At 36.7% G+C, this 8041-nt stretch overlaps 1 pseudogene; it reads left to right on the top strand.

Annotated features, from left to right (window-relative positions):
- The first annotated feature begins 3768 nt into the window (after positions 1-3768).
- On the top strand, positions 3769-4149 carry LOC139840985 (uncharacterized; annotated as a pseudogene).
- Positions 4150-8041: the final 3892 nt, after the last annotated feature.

Here is an 8041-nt window from a genome sequence, read left to right as displayed (position 1 = left end):
AAAGAGAAATAGGGAGTACCGACTTGGTTTTGGAGACGAATAACAAGATTGATATTATTCGGGATCATTTGAAAAAGGCTCAAGATAGACAAAAGTCGTATGCCGACAAACGTAGACGAACGATCGAATTTCAAGAAGGTGACATGGTGATGCTTAAAGTTTCGCCATGGAAAGGCATTATTCAGTTTAGAAAATGGGGGAAGTTAGCTCCTCGGTTTATTGGGCCATTTAAGGTTTTAGCTCGTATTGGTGAAGTCGCGTATCGTTTGGAATTACCCGAAGAGCTTGCAGGAATCCATAACACATTTCATGTTTCCCATCTCCGTAAGTGTCTTACGGATGATTCTTCGTGGGTGCCATTAGACGAGATTGAACTAAACAATAAGTTAGAGTATATTGAGGAACCGATTGCTATCCTCGATGAGAAGGTCAAAAGGTTGAGACATAAAGAGGTTAGGACTTTTAAAGTTCAATGGCGTCGTAGTAAGGGTTCCGAGTTTACTTGGGAGCCCGAATAGTTTGTGTTGGTTTATCTTCCTTCTTGTCATGCGGCTTGGATCGCGAGGACGCGCTCCGGTTCAAGTGGGGGAGAGTTGTAAGACCCAAATAATTGTTGTGTACATAAAGTGTACATAAGATGCTTGAAGTGGGGGTTTCGTTGTACATTTTAAAATGAAAAAGAATCTGATCTGGGGGAGTGGCGCGCCGCGCCGTTTGTCTATGACAGATTCCTTCTTTCTTTTAAATTAGATATTTTGAGGGCAATTTGGTAAATTCACAAAAGGGCCGACTTTAAGGCCTTAGATCAGTTTATGGAGCCTCATTAACTCCATTTCCATCTATATCAACCTCATCCATTCAATTCTAGAGAGAGTGATAACCTAGTGTGAGAAAACTCATTTTTGGAGAAGAAGAAAGAGGATTCTTGCTTAAGCTCAAGTTCTAAAGTTGTTCATCTACTTCCAAGCTACGTTTTGGTGGTAGTGGTATGCTCTAATCTTGATTTCTTGATTCAATTTTGTGTAAGGGTTAGAGTTAGGGTTTATGGTGAACTTAAAACCCACTTTGTTAGTAAATTGGGTGAATTTGGGTGAATTTGGGTTATGTTGACTCAAAAAGGACTAACTAGGGTTTTTCAAGTATTAATTGTTGTTAATGAACCTTAAGTAGTTAGTAAATTGCTAGCACACCTATATATATGTAAGTGGGCGTTGTGTGGGGTTATGGGTGACCCGAAATGGGTGTGTTGACCTTAAATTGGTCAAACGGGTCAAAATGGACATAGGTTGGTTAATGTTTGTGATTAATGCATAAACTTAGTGTTAAAAGGTGTTTTAAGACCTAACTTGGCTAATGTTAGGGTTTTGGCGAAAGATGACCCAATTTTAAGGTTAAGTGCCCAAATGGGTCAAAATGACCTAGTAGTAGTGAGTTTTGTGGGTTTGACCAACTTCAATGGTTGATTGATTATGTGTATATTATAATAGGTGCGTTACTTTGAAGATTCAAGCTTGGTTTATTGATTCACCAAAGGCGTAAGGTGAGTGGAATAATTATATGCGTAGGTATATAATGTATTTATTTATTGTAGCGAGAGATGTGAAGTGTCGATGTGCTAAGACACCACATTTCACGTGACGAGTGAAGTGTCGATGTGCTAAGACACCACTCAAAGTAATATGACGGGTGAAGTGTCGATGTGTTAAGACGCCACCTGGGGTGAAGTGTCGATGGGTTAAGACACCACCCGGAGTGAAGTATCGATGTGCAAAGATGCCACTCCAAGTAAGTTGAAGGGTGAAGAGCCGATGTGTTAAGGCGCCACTCGAGGTGAAGTATTGACGTTTTAAGATGCCACCTCAAGTAAAATGAAGAGTGAAGTGTCGAAGTGTTAAGACACCACTCGGGGTGAAGTGTCGACGTGTTAAGACGCCACCCAGGGTGAAGTATCGAAGTGTTAAGATGTCACCCGTGGGGTTAGTGTACGAAGTGTTAAGTGTACTAATGGTAGTTATGAACTCCGACGGTCTTTAAACACCGTTCCTTTGTTTGATTGGTTAACCATGGTTATTGTGTTGTAGTGTAAGCATATTATATTTGTTCAAGTTAAATATGCTATTGTTATGCTAGTTTGATTATTGGAGGTTATAGCTCGTATTTATGACGATAAGCTAATTGTGTTTGCTAGCATGTATACGGTATGCGTGTAAGTGTTTGCAAATAGATATATTATATATGTATGTGTGTAATTATTGCATTCACTAAGTGTTAGCTTACCCTCTCGTTGTTTATCTTTTTATAGGCTCCGGCGTGGACAAGGGTAAGGGCATTATTTTGAATTAGAGATCCCGCTTTGTTGATTGGGGGACGCTTTTTGGATGTGTTAGCTTTTGGAGTTTGACCATGACTTGGGTAGTTTAATCCCAAACACCATGTTCATTGCGTCGTTTGGTACTTAAACTTTTTGGTGGTCGAAACTCATGTTATGTATTAAACTCGTAAAACGGCCAAAGTGGGCCCCGCTTTGTAAAACTTATTTTATGTTTGAATTGTGTTAGTTTTACATGTTTGAATATGTTGTTAAAAGCGTTTTGTCTAATTATGTCGGGAAGTGGACTATCTTTTTCGCGTTTCATGACTTTTGGGACAGACCAGTTTGGCGCGCCGCGCGGCCATATGGCGCGCCGCGCCATATGCTTTTCCAGCAAAAAAAAAAATTATTTGTTATTTTTACGCGGGTTGTTCGTGCTTTGGTTTGGGGTGTTACAATAATATACCAATCGTCATCCGCCATCTTAAATGGCTCTACCTTAAATTGCATATCGCTATTTTTCCGCCATCTTCAAACAAAAAACTATCCGAAACACCTGGATGCTCTGATACAACTTGTTATGACAATTTGCCTAGCGCACCCACACCAACGGAAGCGATGATATAATTTGTTTGAGACAAACTTGCGTGAAATAATAGAAAGCAAATAAAGTAACTGATAACACGACGATTTAACGTGGTTCGGAAAAACCCTGCCTACGTCCACCCCAAGAGTCTCTTTATTCTTATAATATAAAAGAACCCGGTACAAGAAAAAGTACACTATGAGTTAAACCCAAACCCAAGCCCCTTAGATTTTAGTATAAAATCTATGTTTCTCGTACACTCTTTTACACTCCTTACAAGAATAAAACTCTCGACCTCACAAATAAACACACTTCGTTGATATTATCGATCAACTGTGTTTTCTCTTATTTGTGATACTTGATCCTCCCTTGGATCACATGATCCCACTCTTGGATTATCTTCTCATCCTACATTCTCATGTATTTATAATGTATCTTCATTGTGTGAATACTCCCATGTGAAAGCAACCAACAAATACGACTTGACTTTGTATGTGAAAACTAAATATTCAACATATCATGCCATCCACTTTTTTCACACTTCCCATTTTAGTTTCATACACCAAAAATCTACAGTTATTTTGCCATGCCTTAAATGTGAGGCAAATATTGGACACCGTCCAACACACATAGTTATAATCAAACGATTGAAGAATATTTTTTATCAGCACAACCGAAGAATATTTAGGAAACAAAAACAAATATAGGTAAGACACAACAAGAAACTTAACATGCATACCCATAATTGGTAGTTGCATATTTTTAGTTTCCAATTCGACTATCATCTAACCACCAACGATCCTTATTAGAAACCTTAATTTATCGGTTTTGGCGGGTTTTGCTGTTTTGACACGATTTTCAGTTTCATAAGATGGCGACTTTCAGGAGCATGGATGAATTCTGGGTGTTTTTCATGAAGCAACACTCAAAACCAGCAACAAGAAGGTGGCATTTTGCAGGGACACTTTCAAGCATCTTGTGTTTGGTTTATGCAGTTTTGTTTAATTGGTGGTTCTTGTTGTTTGTTCCCTAAGTTGGGTATGGTATGGCTTGGTATAGTCATTTTTATGTGGAAGGAAACATACCTGCAACTTTTGGGCATCCAATTTGGTCATTTTTATGTGATTACAAGATGTTTGGTTTGATGATTACTGGTCATATGGATAGAGAGATCCAAAGGCTAGGTAAATGACCAATCCTCGATCTATTGATTTCTTTTATATATGTTTTTCAATTCGGATATACTGTATAACATGTTTCTTATATCAGTTTTTCAATTCGGATATATGTTTTACTTAATCATATATACATGTAATAAATAATACTGTAACATGTTTCAATTGATGTTAAATTTGTATACTCTGCTTTTTCTTGTATATTTTCTTAAATATATATTGAATATTGATATTGATATATTGATGATGTGTATGTGTATGTATGTATGTATGTGTATTGCTTATAGGCATAAACTCCTTTTTTTTAGAACGAAAACTCACACACTCAACACCTATTATTCTACCAATATGCCCACGACGGAATTTGAACCTCTAACTTCTTCGGGTGTCCTCGAATACCGCTAGGCTATAAGCCCGTTGGTTATCGGCATAGGGTTGCCCATTCCGCTCTCTAAATAGATAGGCAAAACCATGTATATATAAAACTTCTCTCTCTCTCTCTCTCTCTCTCTCTCTCTCTCTCTCTCTCTCTCTCTCTCTCTCATATGGGTTTTTGTCCATATGGCTTTTTGCCCTTGATTGCCAATGGATCTTGACTCATTGGTCATGGACTAGCTCTTAATTATACTCTCGAGATCTTTCATCTCGACTAAGATTAACTACAGCAACCGGACCGGAGTGCTAAAGTCACTGATATTTCCCCGATCCTCATGAATCACGCACTCAGGAATTTATATGCTTGATGGTATATATCAAAGATGAATCTAGTGTTTCAAATATATAGTAAGAGTAATGATTCTTTATAATTTGGATGAGATTAAATCTGTAATTGCATTTCTTGATTGGTGGTAGATCATGTGTTTCAAGTATATAGTAAAAGTCAAATATAGTGTATACTGTTTCATAATTACTGAAATTTGCATAATGAAATGGAAGTGGAATCTTTTACATGACTAATTTAATTGGTGGTTAGAGAGACGGCTTCTTTTAGATTCTAAGAATGATTGTCTACATCTCACATCTTCATACCTCGCATATGTTAGGTTTGATGCTCTGAACTCATAACCATTTAATTCACTTTACCTTGCATGTCTCCAAATCACATTATCCATATATACTATATGGATAATTACCATGAGGAGTTACTATTCACAAAGGTAGAATAGTAATTTGACTCATGGTTAATGACTATTATTATATTTATAGGAACAGGAATAGGGATAATAACATTGTTATCGCACTACTCATCCTCTTTTAACCATGGTATCTACTGCACTTTTTTTACAATACCTTCAGCCGGATACACATTACAATAACCGTCCCAAATTCAGCCGAACTCATATTTGAATCCACAACTCATGATTGAATAGTCCTCATAGTGACAGTTCAAAAGCCCTTTGATTATCGAAGTATATACTACCAGAGGTGATAAAAAGATATAAAATCAGCAAGATATATATAGCCTTATCAGCTAAGAATATGCTAAATGGATAGATTATCATCATCTAATGGTATGGATGATCCATACAACTTCTAACCGTTTCAAAAATGGTACATTAATCACTTTTATCATTTATTGACGTGACCATATTTAACAGCGTGTATTTATAATACCGGTGTTTAATATTTGGTTTCAAACGATTAATCTGAAAAGCGAACCGAATGAAAACTGATTGAAAAAAAGTCAAACCGAATTTGAATTTGGTATAATTTCTACCATGCGTAGCTTAATGGTACCAGCCCATATCTGAGCATGAGATTTGAAGTACGTAATCGGGGTTCGAATCTCATTGAGACAACTATTTGCTTGATCATAGAACCCCAATACATCTTTTTTGTTATCTTCGGTTAAATAACAGAGCTAGTGGGCCTAATAACATACTTTTTATTTCTGGAATGCCTCAACAAAGATATATGTTTTATTAGTACATCACGAATATTGATCCTTAGTGATGACATATTGGACGGTTTCAAAGGTTTATAATTTTCAACATGTGCAATAATGGTACTGTTTATGTTTGATTAGAAACGTACGTGTCAAAGTCTGTACCTTTCATGACATGAAACGATATTTCCAAATCCAATTCAAATTCAAATAATAATAAAAGCGGTAGAAACATGCAACTGGCCGGCCCATCCTCTAAGTGCATGCATGCTTTATTACTCCAATATATTGGATTGGATAACTGGATAAGTTCTATTTTATCATATCACATCGTTCGTTCATCACACCTTTCTCCACTAACTACTCTACTACGTATAATTCTACAAACACAAACACAAACACATACACTTGTTTTAATTAATTAGTTGACCATTCATACTTGATGTGTGTATACAGTGTATATTATTTATACTATATTATTTATACTACTATTAATTATAATAAGAAAGGAATGTGAAGTGATTGTTATGGACGTGGTTGGAATCGAATCTACCTTTACGTTTAAGGCGATTGCGGATGATGGCAACCATATTTCAAACTTGGGCTCTTGAGTAGGATTCTTGATGGTTCAATGTTTGGTTTAGGTATAGTTCGGTTTTATGTTTTTTGGTTTCTTTGTTATGCTTATTCCACATCAAGGCTCGGGTTTAGATAGCATCTAGGTTCGTTTTGGTTTGGTTTTTTTTCTGTCTTCGAGCCTTTTGATGTGATGATCCTTTTGTATCTCGGTTTTCTTTTCTTGTCTCTTTTTGGAGATTAAGATTTTATAAAGTTATTGTTTTTTTGCCAAAAAATAAAATAAAAACTAGTTAGACTTAGGTGACTCGAAAAATGAGATAAAAAACTGGGTGGCTCGATTTCAAAATAAGAAGAAAAAAACATGTCTTTTAAGTAACCATCATTTTAATAATTCCACCCAATGAAATGGTATTGATTACAATCGTCATTGGGTTCATTAATATTATATGAACGATGTAGGAGAGCTTGGGCATTGGAGAATGACGAGGAGGATGAAGATGTTATTGGAGAAGAAGTTGATTGCTCTTCATCGGACTCGGATTCATAAGGGGTCTAGTAACAGTAGTTAGTTTATTTTAAGGCGAAGATTTGTTTGCAAATCGTGGTCGATAGTTTTGTCCCGAGTCTTGTGTTTCATGGGGAATGTCATTTTTCTCAGTAGGTTGTCGTTAGGTTTTCCCTCGAGATGTTGTATTGTGAGTGAAGTTTTAGGTGTTTTAGTGAGCTCTTAGACCATTTTTAACCCTGCCTGTGACGTCACAGGCAGATTGTCCACTTTTTGGCCAAAAAGTGCAATCTGCCTCTGACGTGGCAGTGTCACCCTCTGACACCAAAATAACCCTGACGCCCCTCCAGTGTCAAATAGGTCCCACCAGTTTTATTTTTTCTTTTTCTTTTTTATTTTATTATGCATACAAATTATATTACATATAATTAAAAAACATATAAAAAGTAACCATTACATAAAAATTAACCATTACATAAAATTTAACCATTACATAAAATTTAACCATTACATAAATTTAACCATTCATGGTGCGGAATGCGGACGGAAGGTTCCAAATATGCTCAACTAGATCATCGGTTAGTTGGTCGTGTACCGTCCTATCTCTTATTTCTCGGATGATAACGTCTTGATCCCGTCCTCTATTCGGTATCCGTTCCGGACGATTCTCCATATCTTCGGTAATGAACTCTTCCTCCCAATCACTTAACGCAAATCCTTGATCCTCCAAAATCATATTATGTAATATGATACAACAGTCCATAACTCTCCGCATCTTGTTTACCGACATAGTGCGTGCTGCTAACCTTAAAATATGAAATCGATCTTGAAGAACCCCAAATGCCCTCTCTACATCCTTTCGGGCACTAGCTTGAAACCTAGTAAACTTAATCCTTGGATCATCTGTCGGACTCGCAAAACCTTTGACTAGAGTAGCTCAGTCAGGATATATACCGTCAGCTAAGTAATAGCCTTTTGTGTACTGATTACCGTTTACCTC

This window comes from Rutidosis leptorrhynchoides, chromosome 4, assembly GCF_046630445.1.
Source record: "Rutidosis leptorrhynchoides isolate AG116_Rl617_1_P2 chromosome 4, CSIRO_AGI_Rlap_v1, whole genome shotgun sequence".
NCBI classification, from domain to species: Eukaryota; Viridiplantae; Streptophyta; class Magnoliopsida; order Asterales; family Asteraceae; genus Rutidosis; species Rutidosis leptorrhynchoides.
The sequence above is the reverse complement of the archived record's forward strand: the minus strand, read 5'-3'. Positions and strand labels throughout refer to the sequence as shown.